At 41.3% G+C, this 24,465-nt stretch overlaps 1 long non-coding RNA gene and 1 pseudogene across 1 annotated transcript; both read left to right on the plus strand.

Annotated features, from left to right (window-relative positions):
• The first annotated feature begins 31 nt into the window (after positions 1-31).
• LOC110196772 (uncharacterized) lies at positions 32-13,367 on the plus strand. Its single transcript, XR_002321311.1, has 2 exons — positions 32-167; positions 13,073-13,367. It is a non-coding gene; the product is annotated as an uncharacterized LOC110196772 (long non-coding RNA).
• On the plus strand, positions 7,817-8,390 carry LOC110196843 (large ribosomal subunit protein uL5 pseudogene; annotated as a pseudogene).
• Positions 13,368-24,465: the final 11,098 nt, after the last annotated feature.

A 24,465-nucleotide genomic window follows, 5' to 3' on the forward strand; every position in this document is an offset into this window, starting at 1 on the left:
CTAGCGGAGATCCTCGTTGACGTCGGTGGTGGGCGGGGTCGGGGCTACCGCGGCCCGAGCCCCCAGGCTCTGGGTGTTGGGAGGGAGGGAGAGAGCGTCGGAGTCAAGCCGGGCCTTCCAGCCTGAGACCGGATCATCCTAGCTGAGCTCCAGCAGTGGGGAGGCAGGTAGGGCAATAGAAAAGAGCCCTGGCTCTGTAGTCAAGGGACCTGGGTTCAAATTCTGCCTCAATCACACACTACCTATGCGGACCTTGGGCAAGTCTCTTGACTTTCCGGATGGTCTTCAACTTCCTCATCTGTATAATGGGGTAAACCGAATGAGCGCTAAGGTCACTTTGAATCTGTGATTCAAATCCCAGCTAAAATCCTATTTCTAGAAGAAACCTTTCCCGATCCTCCTTAATGATAATGCCTTCCCTCTATTGGTTATTTCCCAATTTATTCTGCCTACAGTTTGTTTGTACATCGTTATGTGTTCTCTCCCCCTTTAGATTGTAAACTTCTCGAAGGCAGGGACTGTCTTTTGCCTTTCTTTGCGTTCTTAGCACTTAGGACTGTGCTTGAAACATAGTAACCTCTGTTCTGGTTGACTGTGCCCGACTTTGATGGATGGGCAGAAAATACAGAGAAAGATGACGATTTCGGCTTCAGTTCAATTATCCATCCCCTAGTGAGTGTCCGGTCCTGTACTGGGGAGTCAAAAACAACGTGGACTGTCTCAGCCGCTACTAGTTGGTGCGGTGTGTAGAGTGAGGACTTGGAGCCGGGAAGACCCGAGTTCAGATCCAACCTTAGATGAGAATCGTGCTATCCTGAGCAAGTTACTTAATATCTCTCAGCCTCATTTACTTCCTTTGTAAAATGGGGATAATAATTGCACCCACCTCACAGGTTTGTTGTAAGGACCAAATGAGGTAATAGAAAGGGCTTGGGAAACTTTGTAGCTATCTATAAATGTTAGCTGTCCATCATTATTACACGTGGAACTATCCTAGAATGTATCATTAGAAGGATGGTTGGCAAATATAGGAAAAAAACATAATCACAAACAGCCAGGACATCATCAAGAATAAGTCATTTGAAGGGCAGCTAGGTGGCGCCATGGATATAGTACCGGCCTCGGAGTCAGGAGGACCTGAGTGCAAATGTGACCTTAGACACTAGACACTAGCTGTGTGACCCTGGGCAAGTCACTTAACCCCAGTTGCCTCACCTCCTCCCAAAAAATTATAAGTCATTTGAATTTAACCCTGTTTTGCTTTTTTAATAAGGGGACTATTTTAACAAAGCATTTAACAAAGTCTTTCACCCTGTCCTTGTTCACAAAATGGAGAGATTTGGGTTTGATGATAGAAGAGTTAAAGTATAATCTTTATATCCCCCACTAGAATGGAAGCTCCTTGTGGTCAGGGACTATGTGCCTTTTTGTCTTTGTATTCCCAGCACCTACCACAGTGCTGGCACAATGTACAATAAATGTTTATTGATTGATTGATTAAGTCAATGTCAATGTGAAATAATGTCACCCAGCAGAGTGCCCCAGGGATTAGTCCTGGACCATGTGCTTTTTAATGTGTGTGTGTGTGTGTGTGTGTGTGTGTGTGTGTGTGTGTGTTTTAGTCAATTACTTGACCCAAGGCATAACTGGTATGCTTATCAAATCTGCAGATGGCACCAGGATGTAAAGACAACTAATGTTGGATGACAGAATGAAGAACCAAAATGAGGATGAGAGCCAGAATGTTGAGCTGAATCTAATAACATGAAATTACACTGGTAAATTGAAAGTCCTACATTTGGATAGAGAAAAAAAAATCAAGGTCACAAGTTATAATGGGGGAGGCAAGGATAAACAGTGCTTACTGTGAAAATGATCTGGGGGTTCTAATGGACCGCTAGTGAAGGCTTCACAATCTTGGTGTCACGTGGTCTAAGAGAGGTAGTAGTCCTTCTGATAACTTGGAGCTTAGTCAGGCCTCAAGATCCTTCAATACAATTCAACAGAATGCATTAAGTGCCTACTATGTGTAAGCTACAGAGCTAAGCAATCATGTCGTAGGGTTGTTGTGAGGGTTAAGTGAGATAATGTTTGTAAAGTGCTTAGCACATAGTAGGTGCTATATAAATGTTTGTTTTCTTACATCTCACTCCCCCCACACACACACAGAGGAAACCCAGAATTCAGAAGACATGATTTTTACTTGGAGAAGAGTTAGGGGAAGACAAAACTAGCATTTATCACTTTAAGATTTGCAAGACACATTATATGTTATCTTGTTTGGTCCTCACTACAATCCTAGGTGGTAGGGTCTCTTATTTAACTCATTTTCAGATGAGGGAACTGAGAGAAGCAAGAGTTAAGTGACTACCCAAGATCACACAGATAGTAAGTGTGTGAAGTAAGATTTGAATTCAGGTCTCCTTGACTCCCAGGTCTAACACTCTGTGGAGTCTCTTAGCTGTACCACCACCCCTAAGCACCCAAGTAGCTCTAATCCAAGATGTATTATGATCCTGACCCCCCCCAGGGGAGCAAATGGCCATGACCGCCCTCCCCCACACACACCTACACTCCTCTATGAACTCCCAAGCTGATCCTGGCCTGCCATGACCTGAAAACCATCATGGCAGCATCTCTGGACATAGCCTTTCCTTTCCCTGCTTTTCCCAGTCTTACTTTTGTTTTTTGGGGGGTTTTTTTGGTTTTTGTTTTTTGCTTTTAGGCAATTGGGGTTAAGTGACTTGCCCAGGGTCACACAGCTAGTAAGTGTGTCAAGTGTTTGGTCTGAGGCCAGATTTGAACTCAGGTCCTCCTGACTTCAGGGCCGGTGCTCTATCCACTGCGCCACCTAGCTGCCCCTCCAGTCTTACTTTTGGAGGTGTTCCCGTTCCCAGTATGAGAGACATGAGTGGGCAGCACTAGTTTGAAGGTATCTGTCCTGGCCTCAGGGAAGGTCTTTCATTGAGCTTCCCTTAGTAGTATTTCATCGTGGTTCCTGCCTCCCACAGCTTTGTGTCTGCCATGAAGCCACATGGGCTTCCCTTTCAGCTCTTCTAATAGACAAGTCCAATAAAGCTTTCATTATCAGCTCACTAATTAAATTGTTCTGTCCCTTGAATGCCAGCCTAGGATCAGCCCTGTTCTGCTTAGACCCAGAAGGCAAACCCTTCCTGTGGACTATTCAAAAGTGAAAAAGATGGGCTGTCTGCCACAGGGGGGTGGGGTGTTCCCTCTCCCTGTAGGCCTTCAGGTAGAGGTCAGATGGCCACCCAGCCTCTGTGGCTGCTGCCTACAGTTCTTGCCCTCAGAGACCCCTGGGGTGGGATGGGGTATGGGCGCTGAGAATTTCATCTGTCTACCCTGCCTTTCCCAGTCTTTGCAGGTGGAAAGGGTGTTAACCATCACAATGGAAGCCAAGTTCTGCTATTGGCAAGTACTGTGACCTTGCTTGGCCTGTTTGCATAAGAACAAAAACTCAGACATAGAAATCAGAACTGATGTTGGGCAAAGGGACTGTGGAGCACTAGAGCCTTCTCTCCTGAACCCTCCGGACTCCTCCACCTCTTCACCAGCAGCCTTGCCCCTGAGTGGGCGCCCTCTTCTCTTACCCCTTTCCAAGTCTCTTTTACATATTGTCCCCCCCCACCATTAGAATTCCCTTAGTTCCTTTAGGAGGAAGAAATCCATGCTGTTAATAGACATAAAAATGCTTCTAATAATTAGAAGAATGCAAATGAAAACAATTCTGAGGAACCACCTCACACCCAAGAGACTGGTGAAATTGACAAAAAAGGAAAATGACAAATGCTGGAGGGACTGTGGAAAAACAGGAGCGTCAATGCACTGTTGGTAGAGCTGTGAACTGGTCCGGTGATTTGGAACCATGCCCAAAAGTTACTCTATTCAACTAATGTTCAAGTGAACTGGCTTAGAGGGATTTTGATTATATTTTACAGAATTAACCAGTCAAATACCTGGTAATAGTAAACATGTACTATAAAATCGAAAGAGATAAACGTTACATATGTACATTTCAATCATAAAATAATTCCACAAGGAAAATCAGAGAACATTGTATGTACATTAAGTTAATAAAGAAACACAGTTACTCCTCAATGTATTCCTCACGTCCCTGATCGTTGGATGGAGTCCAACTTCAACTTCTTGATATCAGGCTAGCCTATCTTGGAACTCTCTTTAATTTAGTATAGTGCAGTATGTTAGCTGGATCCCGTCCTCCTAAGTCCCCCCACTAACAGTGTGTTTCAGTATTTCCCTGGGCTAGGTGCTGACCAAGTATTTGGCATTTCTCAATTTTGTCATCTCTGGAAGTTTAAAAGGTAGAGTCTTTTCTTTTTCTTTTTTTTTTTTTTTGGAGGCAGTCAGGGTTAAGTGACTGTCCCAGGGTCACACAGCTAGTAGAAGGTAGACTATTTTCAAAGGGCATATAGTTCTTCTTGTCCAAGATTACTAACTAAATCCGCTGTAAAAGCTGAAACTGTTCAATTTACTTGAAAATCAGTTGTTGTTTTCCCAGCATCTTGATGACTTTTAACTAATCTACTTGGAATAACATCCTGCCATTAAGTAATAGCCCTACTCCATGGAGGACTTTATTTGGTACATTTCATTCCGTGCCTCACATCAAGGACAGAACTTATTTCCAGAGCCAAATCTCCTGGCCCCATTCGACGGGATGCCATCCAGTCTGGCTTCCTGAATGAATGTGAATTGAGTAAAGAATCCCACCCTCATTAAAAAAAAATGAGGCCATAGCCATTGAGGTAACAGAATATACTTTTTCACATTTTATTTTATTTTTAATTTATGGAAGAAAACAAGCATTTTTATAACATAGTATATTAACAAAGATGAATGAACATGAAACTGCAAATCTGTTATGTACAACTTGCTATTCCTTTTAAATATCTAATAAAGTTACTTTCAGTGAATAAGTCATCTTGACTGTTATAAATATTTAAATTAACTATAAAGGACATATGAAGAAAGACACTATCTGCATTCAGACAAAGAACTGATAAATAGAAATATGTATAGAATAATTTTATGTGTGTGTGTGTATATATATATATATATATATATATATACACATATATACTTATTTGTGTATAATGGTGGCCATCTCTAGGGTGAGTGGGAGGAGAGGAAAAAAAAGAAAAAGTTTTACATAATAACAGTAGCATAGTAAAAGTAATCTTTTGGCCTTCCTTCCCTCCCATCCTCCTTCCCTCCTTTCCCTCCCTAATCTCCCTCTCCCTCTGTCCACATAGGGAATCATACATCAAAATATAAATTTTGATCATTATAACTTCACAAGGTATCTTAGGTTTATGGGCTAGACTTTTTTTTAAGGACCACGCCTTAAACCCAAGTCACCTTGGCTCTCATTGATTGACCGAGAAAAGGTCCCAGCCCAAGCCTCACTTGGTCATTGTTCCGGGCTTTGATGGCTCAGAGTGAGTGTAAATAGCAATTGTTTCTATTTTAGCCAGAAATCCAGGGCCTTCCCCTCCCAGATTGATTTCGGTTTTTCATTAGATAAAAGAGACCATTCTCTACCTCATTTCTTACCTAGTCTTAATCACTGAATGGGTGTTGCCTCAGTCAAACTGAGACCTATTAAAGACCTTAGCTTAAAAAGACCAAGGTCTCCCACTACATCCAGGGCCATCTCCAATCATCCCGATCTATATGTTGCCACTGGACCCAGATTGCTCCCAAGGAGAGAGTGAAGCTGGTGACTTTGCCCAGCCCTCCCTCACTTAAATCCAATTCACTTGCAAGTCATGACATCACCTTCCTGCTGTCATGGTCCTCCTTGAGAATGAAAGACAAACAACAATGAACCCTTATTGGTTTTGCAGACTAGCTGCTGTTTAAAATGCTATCTCAGCACTTGTTTCAGGTTCTCCACTCTTTTTTAGGGCCAACAGACTACAATTCAGCCAGAGGAACATGGTACCATTATTTGCTTTCCATTGAATTGAAATTTCAGCTGACAGTGGTTAGCCAGGACCAACTGTGCCCTCATTTCCAAATTCTTCCTCCCTGAAGCCATTTAAATAAATGGCAAGGTCTTCTGACTGAGAGTCATGTTTGATTCTGTTCCTCACCATATGAATTAGAGAATGGTGACGGTTGATACAGATTGGTTGGTGCCAGATGCATCATCCTGCAAGCCACCTGACTGATGCCTGCTGTGTCATCAAGCACATTCATCTGTCCCCCCCACCCATATTTTATGGGAGAGATACAAAGACTCAATACTGGTACTTTGGGGGAAGATGTAGCCATTTCTTGGCATCTTTTAAAAATATTCTTTCCAAGAGTTTGAGAATGATCACATTGGTCTTAAATGGAATGAGACACAAGGCAAGATAGAAGAATTGACTGCATCTGTTTTTTGCTAGGGAGTCAATTAGACTTATCCAAAACGTCTAAGTCTGTAGTCATGTTGGTTACATCATCCTTGGTAGAATTTTCAGTATGGAACCAAGGTAACGAGGTATTTCCCTCAGACATCACTGACATCCTTTGATTTTGTATTTGAAATATCTCCCCACCAGAACATTGAGTTCCATTAAAATGTGATGCTGAAAGGGCAGAGCCAAGATGGTGGAGTAAAGGCAGAGACTCTCCTGAGCTCTCCCCCAAACCCTTCAAAATACCTTTAAATAATGACTTTGAACAAATTCTAGAGCAGCAGAACCCACAAAAAGATGGAGTGAAACAATTTTTCAGCCCTAGACAGCTTAGAAGGTCAGCAGGAAAAGTCTGTCACACCTGGGAGAGAGTGAAGCACAGTCCAGCACAGACCACAGCAACACAGCCCTGGCCTCAGCAAACCAAGGGCAGGCCTTGAGAGCCACTGAATCACCAGTGACAGCAGCTGCTTCTGGAGCTCTCAGCCCACAGATGGTAAGGGGGTTGAAACATTGGTCAGAAACAGATTACAGGGGTCTATTTACTGGCACTGAGGCAGGACTCTGTTGCTTTGCCCATACTCAGATCCGGGTCACAGTCTTGGGTGGCAGTCCCAGGACAAGGAGGAGTACTAGCACACCAGAGCTTGCAGCCACGATGGAGCGGGAAGCCTTGTCACAGTTCCAGAGTAGAAAAGAGGGCTTGCGGTCACTCACAGACCAGAGCACAGGCTGGGAGACTAGTAAACACCTCTCCTTAGATCATACCACCTTGGAAGAACTGAAAACTTACAGGTTCAGTATCTCTGAAAACAGCTGCACAAAACCCCTGAAGCTTGGGACAGTGTGCCCTCCACCCTGAAAGCAGAGCCCTACTTTAACAAAGAATTAGAAGTCAAGCAATAGGTTGGGAATATGAGCAAACAACAGAAAAAATTCTGGCCATAGAAAGTTACTATGGTGACAAGGAAGATCAAAACACTCACTCAAAAGAAGATAACAGAGTCAAAGCTCCTACATCCAAAGCCTCCAAGAAAAATATGACTTGGTCTCAGGCCATGAAAGAGCTCAAAAAGGATTTTGAAAATCAAGAGAGGTAGAGGAAAAATTGGGAAGAGAAATGAGAGTGTTGCAAGAAAATTGTGAAAAACAGATCAACTGCTTGATAAAGGAGACACAGAAAAATACTAAAGAAAATACCACCTTAAAAACAAATTGGGCCAAATGGCAAAAGCAAAAAAATCAAAAGGCCAATGAGGAGAAGAATGCCTTAAAAAGAAGAATTGGCCAAATGGAAAAAGAAGCACAAAAATTCAGTGAAGAAAAAAGCGCCTTAAAAACTAGAATTGGCGCTCTTCCGGTTCTCCACCATGGCACAAGATCAGGGTGAAAAGGAAAACCCCATGCGGGAACTGCACATCTGTAAGCTATGCCTCAACATCTGTGTTGGGGAAAGTGGGGACAGACTGACCCGGGCTGCCAAAGTGTTGGAGCAGCTCACAGGCCAAACCCCAGGGTTCTCCAAAGCTCGCTATACTGTCAGATCTTTTGGAATCAGGAGGAACGAGAAGATCGTTGTTCACTGTACAGTCTGTGGGGCCAAAGCTGAAGAGATTCTGGAGAAGGGGCTGAAGGTATGAGAATGTGAGTGAAGGAAAAATAACTTCTCAGACATGGGCCACTTTGGCTTCAGGATCCAAGAGCATATTGATCTGGGGATTAAATACGACCCAAGCATTGGTATCTACGGCTTGGACTTCTATGTGGTGCTGGGCAGGCCCGGGTTCAGCATTGCAGACAAGAAGCATAGGACAGGCTGCATTGGGGCCAAACACAGAAGTGGCAAAGAGGAAGCCATGCTCTGGTTCCAGCAGAAGTACAATGGCATCATCCTTCCTGGCAAATAAAGTCCTGTTTTCTATTAAAAGGTCAATAAAATGATCACTGACGTGTATAAAAAAAAAAGTAGAATTGGCCAGATGGCAAAGGAGGTCCAAAAGCTCACTGAAGAAAATAATTCCTTTTTTTTTTTGTTTTTTGGTTTTTTGCTAGGCAGTGGGGTTAAGTGACATGCCCAAGGTCACACAGCTAGTAAGTGTTATGTGTCTGAGGCCGGATTTGAACTCAGGTCCTCCTGAATCCAGGGCCGGTGCTCTATTCACTGTGCCACCTAGCTGCCCCAAGAAAATAATCCTTAAAAATTAGAATTGAGCAAATGGAAGCTAATGACTTTGTGAGAAATCAAGAAACAATAAAACAAAACCAAAAGAATGAAAAAAAAGTAGAAGACAATGTGAAATTTCTCACTGGAAAAACAACTGACCTGGAAAACAGATCCAAGAGAAATCATTTTAAATTAGTGGACTACCTGAAAGCCATGGTCAAAAAAGAGCCAAGACATCATTTTTCAAGAAATTATCAAGGAAAACTGCCCCGATATTCTAGAACCAGAGGGTAAAATAGAAATTGAAAGAATCAACTAGCACTTCTGAAAGAGATCCCAAAACAAAATCTCCCAGGAATATTATAGCCAAATTCCAGAGCCCCCAGGTCAAGGAGAAAATATTGCAAGTAGTCATAAGGAAACAATTCAAGTATCATGGAGCCACAGTCAGGATAACACAAGATTTAGCAGCTTTTACATTAAAGGATCAGAGCGCTTGGAATATGATATTTCAGAGGACAAAAGAGCTAAGATTACAACCAAGAATAACCTACCCAGCAAAACTTGAGTATAATCCTTCAGGGGGAAAATGGACATTCAATAAAATAGAGGTCTTTCAAGCATTCTTGATGAAAAGACTAGAGCTGAATAGAAAATTTGATTTTCAAATATAAAAGTCAAGAGAAGCATAAAAAGGCAAATGGAAAAGGGAAATCATAAGGGACTTAATAAGGTTAAACTGTTTACATTCCTGCATGGAAAGATGATACTTGTAACTCATAAAAACTTTCTTATTATTAGGGCAGATAGGAGTGTATATAGATGGAGTTGATTATGAAGGCATGATATCTTTTTTTAAAAAAGTAAAATTAAGGGATGAGAGAGGAATGTACTGGGAGAAAGGGAAATGGAGAGGTAGCATGGACTAAATTATCTCACATAAAAGAGGCAAGAAAAAGCTCTTAGAGTAGAGGGGAAGAGGGAGGAGGTGGAATGAGTGAACCTTACTTTCATCAGAATTGGTTCAAAGAGGGATTAATATACACACTCAATTGAGTATAAAAATCTATCTTACCCTACAAGAAAGTAGGAGGGGAAAGGGATGGGGGGGAGGTGATAGAAGGGAGGGCAGATTGGGGGAGGAGGTAGTCAGAAGCAAAACCTTTTGAGGAAGGACAGGGTAAAAGGAGAGAGAAAATAGAATAAACATGGTTGGGGAATAGGATGGGGGGGAACACAGCATTAGTAACTGTGAAAAAAATTTGGAAGCACATTTTTCTGATAAAGACCTCATTTCTCAAACATATAGAGAACTGAGTCAAATTTATAAAAGTCAGAGCCGTTCTCCAATTGATAAATGATCAAAATATATGAAATTTTCAGATGAAGTAACCAAAGCTATCTATAGCCATATGAAAAAATGTTCTAACTCACTATTGATTGGAGAAATGCAAATTAAAACAATTTTGAGGTACTATCTCATACCTATTAGATTGGTTAATAGGACAGAAAAGGAAAATGACAAATGGTAGAGGGGTGTGGGGAAAAATTGGGGCATTGATGCATTGTTGGTGGAATTGTCAACTGATTCAACTATTCTGTAGAGCAAGTTGGAACTATGATGCCCAAAGGGCTATAAAACCATGCATACCTTTTGACCTAGAAATACCACTACTAGGTCTGTATCCCAAAAGAAATTAAAAAACAAGAAGGAAAAGGACCTATATATACAAAAATATTTATAGCAGCTCTTTTCTTCTGGCAAAGAATTGGAAATTGAGGGGATCCTCATCAATTAGGGAATGGCTGAGCAAGTTATGGTATGTGATTGTGATGGAATACTTTTATGCTATGGAAAATGATGAGCAGGATGCTCTCAGAAAAAACTAGACTTACATGAGCTGATGCAAAGTGAAATGTATTATGTACAAAGTAACAGCATTATTGTAAGATGATCAGCTCTGAACGACTTAGCTCTTCTCAGCAATGCAGTGATCCAAGACAACTCTGAAGGACTTCTAATGAAAAATGCTATCCATCCCCAGGGAAAGAACTGATGGTGTCTCTGCATGCTGATTGAAACATACTTTTTTACTTTCTTTTTTTTTCTTGAAGGGTTTTTTTTTTGGCATATGTTTTCTTTTACAACATGATTATTATGGAAATGTTTTGCATGAATACACATGTATAACCTATATCAAATTTTTGCATTCTCAATGAGGGGGGCTGGGGAGGGAGGAAGAGAGAGAATTTGGAACTCAAAGTTTTAAAAATGAATGTTAAAAATTGTTTTTACATATAAGTGGGGGAAAATAAAATACTAAAGTAGAAAATTGGGAAAGAATTTTTACAATCAGTGTCTCTGATAACGGCCTCATTTCAAAAATATATAGAGAATTAAGTCAAATTTATAACAATACAAGTCATTCTCCAATTGATAAATGGTCAAAGGATATGACTAGGCAGTTTTCAGATGAAGAAATTAAAGCCATCTATAGTCATATGAAAAAATGCTCTAAATCACTATTGATTAGAGAAATGCAAATCAAAACAACTCTGAGATACCACATCACACCTATCAGATTGGCCAACATGACAAAACAGGAAAATGATAAATGTTGGAGAAGATGTGGGAAAATTGGAACACTAATGCATTGTTGGTGGAGTTGTGAAATGATCCAACCATTCTGGAAAGCAATTTGGAACTATGCCCAAAGGGGTACAAAAATGTGCATACCCTTTCACCTAGAAATAACACTTCTAGGGCTGTATTCCAAAGAGATCATACAAATGGGAAAAGGACCTACATGTACAAACATATTTATAGCAGCTCTTTTTGTGGTGGCAAAAATTGGAAATTGAATGGATGCCCATCAGTTGGGGAATGGCTGAACAAGTTGTGGTAAATGAATGTAATGGAATACTATTGTGCTATAAGAAGTGATGAGCAGGTGGACTTCAGAAAAACCTGGAAAGACTTGTGTAGTCTAATGCCGAGTGAAGTGAGGAGAACCAGGAGAATACCATACACAGTAACAGCCACATTGTGCGATGACTAATATACATAGACTTAGCCCTTCTCAGCAATGCAGGGATCTAAGATATCTCCAAAGGTCTCCTGATGGAAAATGCTATCCACATGCAAATAAAGAACTATAGAGTTTGAATACAGATTGGAGCACACTATTTGCCCCCCCTTTTTTTTCTTCTGTTGTGTTTTGTTTCCTCTTTCTGGTGGTTCCTTCTATTAGTTCTGATTCTTCCTTACAACATCACTAATGTGAAAATATGTTTAATAGGAACGTATGTGTATAGCTTATGTCAGATTGTGTGCCATCTTGGGGAGAGAGGTGGGGTAGAGGGAGAGAAAAATTTAAAGCTCAAAAGCTTATGGAAGGGACAGTTGATAAATCAAAATAAATTAATAAAAAAAACTTAAAAAAAATTTACACAGGGAGGAAAGCAGAGGTGTAACTAACATCTCACCATTCCAAACTAATATTTTCTGAGGGAGGGAAGTAGAAGAAGAAAAAACAAAACAAAACAAAATAAAACAAATAAACAAGAAAAAAATACTAAATAGAAAAAAAATGTGATCTTGATTAGAATTCTTAGGTCTTTTAGAATTAGTCTTGGAACCGAGTTCTCTGGTCTCCACTACCTGAAGGCCAGGTACTATGCATATGCCCTTTAATCTAGTGATACGCTTCCAGGTCTACACCCCAAAGAGCAAAGGAAGAGGAAAATGGGCCATATGTACCAAAATATGTATAACAGCTCTTTTTACAGAGGCAAAGAACTAGAAACTGAGGGGAATCACCAATAGCTGATTAAGTTATGGTATTTGAATACCATGTGATATGTATCACATATACATACTTAGCATGCTATTATGCCATAAGAAATTATGGAAGAGATAGTTTCAGAAAGACCTGGGAAGACATGTAGACTTTCATGAACTGATGCAGGGTTAAATTAGCAGAACCAGAACAATTTAAACATTATGATCAATATTGTAAAAATGAGTATATTGTTTAAAAAAAAAAGTGTTGGCTTTGCACATGCTCAGATCACCTAAGCTGGAGACACCCATGTGAGAGATAGCAGGGGCTTCCTTCTGGGAGAAGATAGACTGTTTTGGGTGGGAATAGCCTCATTCCACTGGCTGCTTTCCAGAACAGTCTGTGTCCATCAGATAGGAATACTCTCTGTCTCTGTCTCTCTGTATCTCTGTTCCTGTCTCTCACTGTCTCTGTCTCTGTCTCTCTTTCCTCCCCAACCCCACAATGGCAACATCTAGGGGATAAAGGTCATATTTACCCACAGATCAGGAAATGAGAACTAAGTTGGGGGGCAGGGGTGAGAAGACCTCTTTCCCTTTGGACCCTATAGCTCTAAGAACCGGGTTCAACTTCGGGGTTTTGATCGTGTTTCTTTTGTCTTTTTTCTGTTCTGTATACAGATGGTGAAGTCCTTGGACCACAGCTTGAGCCACGAGGGCCATGGAACTGGGATTCCTAGTTGAATGTTGCCGCCAAGCCTAGCACAGAAGCCAGAGTGGCCAGGATGCAAATCCAGGGGAGCTCTGGAGTTGGAACTTGGTACACCATGCTGTATAGGAACTGAGTTCACAACTTAATACTCCTTCCCTCTGCAGACACTGAGATAATGTAAAGTGGGTTTATGCCACTCTCTAAGTGTGTATGTGAGGGTGTTCTTACTATATACCTTTGAAGTAAAAATTCCCATGTAAAATCTTCTCTGATTGTTAAATGGTTAAATAGCACTGGGGTACAGGAACCCCTAAAATTGGAGGAATACAATCAGTGGGGGCTTGAGCCAAAGGTGGAGACTAGAAACCCCCAAACCTCCCTTAAGAGGACTGGAGAATGTATCCAACCTGGCCTTCAGGCCATGGGGACCAGGGTACTGCTGTTGCACAAATGATTCTGAAAGACTTAAGAACTCTAATCAGCATATTTGACCAGAAGCCTGTCATGATGGAGCATGCTGCCCCCTTCCTGACAAAGCCGTGATGGACTCAAAGTGCAGACTGAACACGCATGGGCGATGGGGGAATTTGTTTGGTTTGCCTGGGCATCCGTTACAAGTTGTTTTTCTTTCTTTTTCAATGGGAACAGAGAGAGCAGGAGAGAGAACGGGGGTTTTCATTAATGGAAAAAAATAATTTAGAGAAAGAATGGTAATTTTCTTGAGGAAAAAGACTTTTTTTTTTGCTTAATTTGTATTACTAGCACTCAGTACAGTGCCTGGCACATAGTGAATGCTTATAAATGTTCCAACTATCTATCTATCTGTCTATCCATCCATCCATCCATGCATCCATCTGTCTGTCTGTCAGTCTGTCTCTATCTATTTAGACTTTGTCGGGAATTTGAGCAAGTGTGAAGCACTGGATGGATAAGGGCTGAGCTTGCTACCTCTGTCCTGGCTTGGATCTGCCTGCAACCACATGATCCACTGGGACTGAGCCTAGCTGGGAGGGGGCCATCTCTAGTCACCCTGATTTATATCTGGCCACTGGACCCAGATGGCTCCAGGGAAGAAAGTGAAGCTGGTGACCTTGCACAGCCCTGCCTCACTGAAATGCAATTCACTTGCATGTCATGGAATCAATCACCTTCCTGATGCCAGGGTCCTCTTCGAGAACAAAGCACAAACAACAACTCTCTCTCTCTCTCTCTCTCTCCTCTCTCTCTCTCTCTCTCTCTCTCTCTCTCTCTCTCCTTCTCCTCTCTTTCTCTTCTCTTCTCTTCTTCTCTTCTCTTCTCTTCTCTTCTCTTCTCTTCTCTTCTCTTCTCTTCTCTTCTCTTCTCTTCTCTTCTCTCTCTCTCTTTCTCCTTTCCTCTCTGTCTTCTCTCTCTCTCTTTTTCTCCTCTCTTCTCTCTCTCTTTCTCCTCTCTTTCTTCTCTCTCTTCTTTTCTTCTCTCTCTCTCTTTCTTCTCTCTCTTTCTCTTCTCTTCTCTCTCTCTCTTCTCTTCTCTTCTCTTCTCTTCTCTTCTCTTTCTCTTCTCTTCTCTCTCTTTCTTTCTCTTCTCTTCTCTTCTCTCCTCTCCTCTCCTCTCCTCTCCTCTCCTCTCCTCTTCCTCTCCTCTCCTCTCCTCTCCTCTCCTCTCCTCTCCTCTCCTCTCCTCTCCTCTCTCTCCTCTCCTCTCCTCTCCTCTCCTCTCCTCTCTCTCCTCTCTCTCTCTCTCTCTCTCTCTCTCTCTCTCTCTCTCTCTCTCTCTCTCTCTCTCTCTCCCCCCCATTGACCTATCAATCTTATCTATCTCTATCTGTCTCTCTGTCTCTCATTTATCATTTCTCTCTCTCTCTATCTTCAAGCATCGCCTTTCCCATGTAGCCTTTCCCAATCCCTCGACCTAGTTATGCTTTTCTTCCCCAACTTGCCCTGTATTTAATTACTTTGTGTTTATTTTCTTTATTTTTTCCTATGAATTTATATATGCACACATATCACCTGGTGCAGTAGATAGAGCGCTGCACCTGGAATCAGGAAGATCTGAGGTTCAAATCTGGCTTCACATACTTACTAGCTGTGTGTCCCAGGGCAAGTCAATCTCTGGTTGCCTCAGTTTCCTCATCTGTAAAATGAGGATGATAATAATAGCATTGACCTCCCAGGTTGTTGTAAGGATTAAATGAGATATCTGTAAAGGGCTTAGCACTGTCCCTGGCATGTAGTAAGAACTATATAAATGTTAGCTATTATTATTATTATTAATTATTATTATTCTCTGAAGAACTTTGGAATTGATTGCATAATATAGGAGACGCTGGCAAAGGACCACTCAGCATGGCGTGACCCCATCAGAGAAGGTGCTCTGCTCTATGAGCAAAGCAGAATTGAAGTAGCTCGAAAGAAATGTGAGATGCACAAATTTAGAGAATCCACCCCAAATGTTCACATGGACTATTTGTGCCTGACCTGTGGTAGAGCATTCCGAGCTCCTATAGGTCTGATCAGCCACAGTCAGACACACTGTACCTTGACTTTAACATAGTGTTGTCATTTTGGTCTTCTTTGAGCATGAAGGACAACCACCATTATTATTATTGTTATTATTATTATTATTATTATTAAGCTCCTTGTGAATAGGGATTGTTTTATTCATCATAGTTCTGTCCCTAGTGCCTAGCATAGTGCTTGGCATATCAGTGGGTGCTTAATCAATACTTTTTTGATTGGTTGATAGAAGGAGGGATGGATGTCCGAAGGATTCTAGGTCAGGAAATTTCTGTGACAGTGTTTCATCCAAAGGCCCCCTTTTCAGGAGGAAGGGAAATGCGACCCTGGAGAGGGAAGTGACTGGTCCAAGGTCAGACAAGGAGTGAGTGAGTAGCAGAAGTGCACTTCAGATCCAGGCTTCCTGATTTTAACCTGATGCACTTCTCCCTCACCAGGGGTGCCTGAGTCAGTGTTGACTACCCTGAACTCCACCCCACTCCTGCACAACCGGCTGCTCCACATCCTGCTATGACTAAAGGCGAACCTGCCTTACCGGTCACTTACCTGCCACCTTGGGTGTGATCTCAGCAGAGAGAGAAACTCTGTTTCATTTCCTTCTGCAGAAGCCCCAGTGGTGTCTGTTTTCAAATTAAGATCATTTATTTATTTATTTATTTAACTTCAGGGAGGCAGGATGATGTGATGGAAAGGACGCTGGATTTTGGTCTAGAAGGCCCAAGGAGGCCAGAATCTCAACCCTGTTACTCATGATTTCTGTGACATAAAACAAGTTACCTAATTTCTCTAGCCTCAGATTCCTCACCTGTAAAATGACCTCTAAAGTCCCTCCTAGGTCTGGCTCTAAGATCCTAGGAACTTCAACAACTTGTGTGACAAGTCACCTAATCTCTCTGAGCTCAGTTTTCTGAGATGGTGCAGTGGTTAGAGCACTGGGCTGGGAACTAGGAAGACTCATCTCCTTGAGTTCAAATCTGGCCTCAGACACTTACTAGCTGTATGACCCTGAGGAAGTCTGTTTGCCTCAGTTTCCTCATCTGTAAAATGAGCTGGAGAAGGAAATGGCAAAATACTCTAGTGTGTGTGCCAAGAAAACCCCAAATGAATCCTGCCTCAGACACTTGACACTTACTAACTGTGTGACCCTGGGCAAGTCACTTAATCCCAATTGCCTCACCAAAAAGCAAAAAAACCCCAAAACAACAAGAAAAAGAAAACCCCAAATGGAGTCACGAAGAGTTGGACATGGCCGAAAGGACCCAACAAGACCAGAAGAGGCCTTTCCCACTTCTTATTCTAAGGTCCTAGGGTCACTTTGATCCTTCCTCCTTTCTCTGACCTTCTCTTCTCTGAGGTCAATAAGGATTATAGATTTAGAGCTTGAAGCCATCTGGTCTAACCCCATCATTTTACAAATGTGGAAACTGAGGCTTAGAGAGAAGTGACTTGCCCCAGGTCACAAAAATACTAAATGATAAAGCTGTCATTTGCTCTCCTTACTAGAGTCTCCCCCTAGGAGGATATCTGAGGGCTTTCTATTGCATTGCTCGTTTGGAGCAAACTGCTGAGGGTTTTCAGACCTTGACTAAAATGGTAAAGCTGCTACAGCTCTGAGGTTGGCAGACACTTCTCCCCAGCAACCTTGTGAGGTAGGGAGTTCACACCTGGCCTCAGACGCTTACTATTTATGTGACCCTGGGCAAGTCACTTACCCCTGTTTGCCTCAGTTTCCTCCTCTGTAAAATGGGCTGGAGAAGGAAATGGCAAACCACTGCAGTATCTCTGCCAAGAAAACTCTAAATGGGGTCACAGAGAGTTGGATGTGACTGAAAAACAATGGGGTGTTACAATGAGCCCAGTTTTACTGATGAGGAAACTGAGGCTTGGTGAGATTGAGCAGCCTGGGGTCATGAGCTCGTGCTTTTAGCAAAGGAGGTAACAAGTTACCATGCAGATGTAATGGCCATGGAGTCATGGGCCTGGGTTCAAATCCCGGCTCTGCTGATTGCTGGTGTGACCATAGACAACTGCCTGAAGCTCTGTGTGCCCCAGACTTCTCATCTCTAAAATAGAGGAGTTAGACCTCGGAGATACCTCCCAACTTGCAGGTTTCTACAGTCCTAATCATAATGTTGTCGTTCAGTCATTCCAGTCCTGTCTGACTCTTCGTGCCCCCATTTGGAGTTTTCTTGGCAAAAATACTAAGGTGGTTTACCATTTCCTTCTCCAGTTCATTTTACAGATGAGGAAACTGAGGCAAACAGGGTGGAGTGACTTGTCCAGGGTCACCTAGCTAGTAAGTGTCTAAGGCCACAGTTGAACTCAGGGCTTCCTAACTACAGGCCTAACGCTCTACCTACTTCACCACCTAGCTGCCAAATAAGAAACCTAAGAGTAGGTTAGTTTGAGAGCTGTATACTTGGGCAGTTGGGCAGCCCAATGAATAGAGAATCAGACCTTGAATGAGGGAGACCTGAGTTCAAAGCCTGAATGGCCTCAGACACTAGCTGCATGACCCTGGACAAGTCACTTAGCCTCTTCTTATCCAATTTCCTTCTCTGTAAAATGAGAAAGATAACCATACCTACCTCCCATGGTTATTAGAAGGATCAAATAATAAGAATAAAGCACTTAGCACAGTGCCTGGCACATAGTAGGGGCTATATAAATGGTAGCCTGCCTTCCTTCCTTTCTCTCTCCTCTCTCTCTCTCTCTCTCTCTCTCTCTCTCTCTCTCTCTCCTCTCTCTCTCTCTCCCTTCCTTTTTCATTTTTCTTGTGCTGGCCTCTAAATTGCTTGGTATGATCTTTTATTCTACTAGTTTATTATATCCAAAAAATTCTGACCCAAACCTAGACAATAGAGCTTGTCTCCCAAGGGCAGAAATTTGGAGCTTTTAACTCTAAAATTCTATGAACCCTGGCTCCTCTGTGAGGCCTTTCTCAAGCAGAATAGGGAAGTTCCCCATGAGCTCTATTGCACCTTACTACCTGGAATAAGCTCTGACCAATTCCCTGCCCCAAGAAGACTAACTTCTTTAGATGTCACCTACCAGGAAATTGCAACCGTATATTTGATAAGATACATTGCATAGCACACCTAAGTCACAGTGAGGGCTAACTGAATAGTGTAATACAGAGAGTCTCAAAGTGCAGTCCATGGACAACTGAGGGTCCTCAAAACCCTTTCAGGGAGTCTGTGAGTTTAAAACTAGTGTCATAATAATATTAAGGTGTTTTAATTTTTAATATGGTAAATATCACTAAATATAACCCACATAAACAAGAGCTCTGAGGGGGAGGGTCTTCAACCATTTTTAAGGGTATAAAGGGGTCCTGAAGCCAAAGAGTTTGAGAAGAATGTTTCTGTTAATAATGGAATGGCCATTGATGGACTTGGAGTCATAAGTCCCGAATTCAGACCCTTTTATTTACCTACCATGTAATCTTGGGGAAGTCAATTTCTTGAGCCTCAGTTTCCTTATCTATAAAATGAGAATTAGTCAATCTGCAATCCTTATTAAATGCACACCATGCACCATCAACTGGTCTAAATGCTATAGACAGAAAGACAACAGTGAATCATTCCCCTGCCTTCAAAGGCTTTGCATTCAATTAGGGAAGCAATATATAGGTTGATAGAAAATAAATACAGGGTAATTTTGGTGGGGAAGATGTATGTAGCTGTGGGGATCTGAAAAGATTTCATATAGAAAGTGGCCCTTGAAGTGAGTTGGGTTTTTTTTTCTGGAGGCGATAGGGGTTAAGTGACTTGCTCAGGGTCACACAGATAGTACATATTTGAGGCCAGATTCCTTGAAGTGAGTCTTGAAGGGTACTAGACATTCTAAGGGGTAAAGGTGAAGATGAAGAACATTTCAGGCATGAGGCATAGCTGTTAAAAAGAGACAGAAATAATAGTAGGCGTGGTTGGGGGACACAGTGGGCAGAGCACCTGGCTTAGAGTCAGGAAGACCTGAGTTCAAATCCGGCCTCTGATACTTACTAGCCATGTAACCCTGGGTAAGTCATTTAACCTTTGTCTGCCTCAGTTTCCTTATCTATAAAATGGCAATAATATCATCTGCTATTTTGTATATATAGTATATATATATATATATATATTATATAATATATATATATATGCATATATAGAGAGAAAAGGGGAGAGAGAGAAGAGAGAGAGAGAGAGAGAGAGAGAGAGAGAGACAGAATTATTATTACACAACTCAGAGTTTGTAAATCTTTGTAAAGCACTTAGCACCGTGCCTGGCACACAGTAGGCACTCTATAAATGTTAGCTATTGCTATCATCTTCATTGTCATGCATGAGAAGCAGCAAGCAGGTGGGTGTACTTGGCAGCTTGGGGAGAGGTTGGGAAATGCTTTAAATGACAAACAGAGGAGTTTATATTTAGGCCTGGGGTAATAGGGAGCCACTGCAATTTATAGAGCATGAGAGTGACAAGATCAGATTTTAGGAAAATTATTTCTTATAACTACACTTTCCAATCTCCTAGTAGTTTGAGGAAGAAATGCCTTCTGAGGTGACTTCAATAAAAGGATATAAATGTGAGCTATTACCCTTTTTTTCAAAGAATTATTTTATTTTATTTTTTTCTCAATTACGTGTAAAAACAATTTTTAACATTTGTTTTTAATTTCTTTTTAAAATTAACTAATTTTTAGTTTTCAACATTTACTTTTATAAGATTTTGAGTTCTAAATTTTCCCCCTCCCTTCCCTTCCCCCTCCCCAAGACTGTATACAATCTGATATAGACTATACATATACAATCATATTAAACATATTTCCACACTAGTCATGTTGTGAAGGGAGAATCAGAACAACAGGGAAAAACCACGAGAAAGAAAAAACAAAGAGATAATAGTATGCTTCGATCTGCATTCAGACTCCGTAGTTCTTTCTCTGCATGTGGATAGCATCTCTCATCATGAGTCCTTTAGAATTGTCTTAGATCATTGTATTGCTGAGAAGAGTTAAGTCGATCAGAGTCAATCATCGCACAATGTTACTGTTAACTGTGTATACATTATAAATGGTCTCCTGGTTCTGGTGAGCTGTTATCATTAAGTTGAATGGATGAGCGGGTAGGTAGGAAAACAAGAGATTTCCTATAACAGCCATCAGAAAAAGGAGCCTGAGGTCAGACAGGAGCTTTTGAGATGATGCAAGAGATTTCCGGGTTGAGAGGTAAGGGGGTGGAACTTTAGTAAAAAGAGATGCTTGCAACATGCAGCCACATGAAAAAGTATGGAGAAGGTCATGGACAGAGAAACAACACCATCCCTGAAAGAGGAACAGCAAGCTTCAAAAAAGGGATATACTCTAAGTTCCAACATCCACTTTCTGAGAACCCTTCTTGTTCCAAAAAGCAGAAGTCTGCTACAAGTTTAGCTAAAAGTGGGCGACTGATGTGTTTCCAGAATGGATCCTTTGTCCAAATAGGCTTTCAACGACAAAATAAATCAAATTTTTCACATATTGATTAAGCATCCTAATATGTATGGGTGCTGGATACTAGAGACCTAAAGATAAAGATGGACTGGCTTTTATAGCCCTCACAGTTCTTATATTCTATCAATGGGCTACAAATAAATACATATAAATAAATAAACACCCAACGTATGCACAACAGAAATGGGGAACTAGCTGGTACAATGGATAGAGCGCCTGGCCTGGAGTCAGGAAGACCTGAGTTCAAATGTGGCCTCAGACGCTTACTAGTTCTGCAATCCTGGGCAAATCACTTGACCCTATTTGACTCAGTTTCCTCATCTGTAAAATGATGTGGAAAAGAAAAGAGCAAACCACTCCAGTGTCTGCCAAGAAAACCCCTACTGGGGTCTCGAAGAGTCAGACACAACTGAAACACTTGAACAAGTTCCAGAAAGGGAGTGCTAAGAACTGGGGGAGTGAGGAAGGGCTGGGATAGGAGGTGGCCCCTGAGTGCACTTTGAAGGAAGTTCTGGATTTTTAGAAGTGGAGGAGAGAAGGGAGGCAAGGGGGATCATTTGTTCAAGTGCATGGGAATCATTTCTGGACCCTCAGTTTCTAATGTCTTCCCCCAATAGGGTTACCTTGTTTCACTCTCCATCACCCACATAACCAATCAGTTGCTACATTTGTTCATTTCTATCTCTCCCCAATGTCCTGTGTTAAGTCTACTTCTCTCTGCTAACACAGCCACCTCCCTTGTCCAGGTCCTTGTGACTTCTCACCTGGACAAGTGAAATTGGTCTCCCTGTCTCAAGTCTCTCCCCACTCCAATCCTACTACACACGGATGCCAAAGTGATCTTCCTAACGCACAGGTCTGACCATGCCACCTTTCTATGTGATACACCCCTTGGATCTCCATTCCTTTTGACATCAAATATAAACTCCTCACTTTCACATTTAAGCTCTTCCCAACTTGACCTCTTCCTGTCTTTTCAGTTTTCTTAGATATTCCTCCCCTTTATGGACTCTACAGCCCAACCATGCTGACCAGCTAGATATTCCTACATACAGTGTGCAGTCTCCCATGTCCATACCTTTGCACTGGCTTTCCTCTGTGCCTCGAATGTTCTCCATTCCCACATCTGCCTCTTAGAATCACTAGATTCTTTCAAGATGCAACTGCCAGGGGCAGTTAGGTGGCACAGAGGATAGAGCACCAGCCCTGGAGTCAGGAGGACTTGAGTTCAAATCTGGCCTCATTCCCTTGACACTAGCTATGTGACCCTGGGCAAGTCACTTAACCCTGATTGCCTCACAAAAAAAAAAAAGATTCAATTGCCAGCCAGAAATTAGGCTTAAACCAACATCTTATACCATATACCAAGATGAAGTCAAAATGGGTACACATTTATATATAAAGCTCATACTATATGCAAACTAAGAGAACAAGGAATAGTTTGTCTGTCAGATTTATGGAGAAGGGAAGAATTCATGACCAAAACAAGAGATAGAGAACATTGTAAAATGCAAAATAGATAATTTTGATTACATTAAATTGAAAAGTTTTTGCACAAACAAAACCAATGCAGCTAAAATTAGAAGGAAGGTAGAAAATTGGGGAGGAATTTTTACAACCAGTCTCTCTAATAATGGCCTCATTTCTAAAATATATAGAAAATTAAGTCAAGTTTATAAGAATACAAGCCATTCCCCAGTTGGTAAATGGTCAAAGGATATGAACAGACAGTTCTCACATGAAGAAATTAAAGCCATCTATAACCATATAAAAAAATGCTCTAAATCATTATTGATTAGAGAAATGCAAATCAAAACAACTCTGAGGTACCACATCACACCTATCAGATTGGCCAACATGGGAAAATAGGAAAAGGATAAATGTTGGAGAAGATGTGGGAAAATTGGAACATTAATGCATTGTTGGTGGAGTTGTGAATTGATCCAACCATTCTGGAGAACAATTTGGAACTATGCCCAAAGGGCTATAAAACAGTGCATACCCCTTTGACCCAGCAATACCACTTCTAGAGCTGTATGCCAAAGAGATCATAAAAATGGGAAAAGGACCCCACATGTACAAAAATATTTATAGCAGCTCTTTTTGTGGTGGCAAAAATTGGAAATTGAATGGATGCCCATCAATTGGGGAATGGCTGAACAAGTTGTGGTATAGGAATGTAATGAAATACTATTGTTCCATAAGAAATGATGAGCAGGAGGACTTCAGAAAAACCTGGAAAGACTTGTATGGTCTGATGCTGAGGGAAGTGAGCAGAACCAGGAGAACGTTGTACACAGTTAACAGCTGCATTATGCAATGACTGACTTTAAGAGACTTAACTCCTTTCAGCAATGTAAGGATCTAAGACAACTCCAAAAGACTCACAATGGAAAATGCTATCTACGTCCAGATAAAGAACTTAGAAGTCTGAATGCATGTGGGAGCATGCTATTTGCTCTCTCTTTTTTTATTTCTTCTTTCTCATGGTTCCTCCTATTAGTTCTAATTCTTCTTTACATCATGACTAATGTGAAAATATGTTCAATATGAATGTATAAGTAGAGGCTATATCAGATTACATGCCATCTTGGGGAAATGGGAGGGAAGGGAGGGGGAGAAAATTTAGAACTCAAAATCTTATGGAAGTGAATATTGAAAACTACAAATAAATAAATTTTATTTTTTTCCTTTTCTTCTTTTTTAAAATTTTATTAATTTATTTGATTTATCAATAATCACTTCCATATGCTTTTGAGTTTAAAATTTTTCTCCCCCTTCCTCCCCCCCCACCCTCCCCAAGAAGGCGCACAATCTGATATAGGCTATACATTTACATTCCTATTAAGCATATTTTCACAGTAGTGGCACTGTAAGTAAAAATTAAAACCAATAGGAGGAACCATCAGAAAGAGGAAACAAACCTCAACAGAAGAGAAAAAAAATAGCAATTTAACTTTCATAATTCTTTCTTTGGATGTGGACAGCATTTTCCACCACGAGGCCTCTGGGGATGTCTTAGATCCTTGTATTGCTGTGAAGGGTTAAGTTTATCAATCTTAGTCATCGCACAACATGGCTATTATTGTGTACAATGTGCACTTGGTTCTGCTCATTTCACTCAGCATCAGACCATATAAATCTTCCCAGGTTTTTCTGAAGTCAGCCTGTTCATCATTTCTTACAGCACAATAGTATTCCATTACATTCATATACCACAACTTGTTCAGCCATTCCCCAGTTGATGGGCATCCTCTCAATTTCCAGTTCTTTGCCACCACAGAAAGAGCTGCTATGAATATTTTTGTACATGTGGGTCCTTTTCCCATTTGTATGATCTCTTTGGGATACTATTGCTGAGTCAAAGGGTATGCGCATTTTTATACCCCTT

This window comes from Phascolarctos cinereus, unplaced genomic scaffold (genome assembly GCF_003287225.1).
Source record: "Phascolarctos cinereus isolate Bilbo 61053 unplaced genomic scaffold, phaCin_HiC Scaffold_4;HRSCAF=312, whole genome shotgun sequence".
Lineage (NCBI taxonomy): Eukaryota > Metazoa > Chordata > Mammalia > Diprotodontia > Phascolarctidae > Phascolarctos > Phascolarctos cinereus.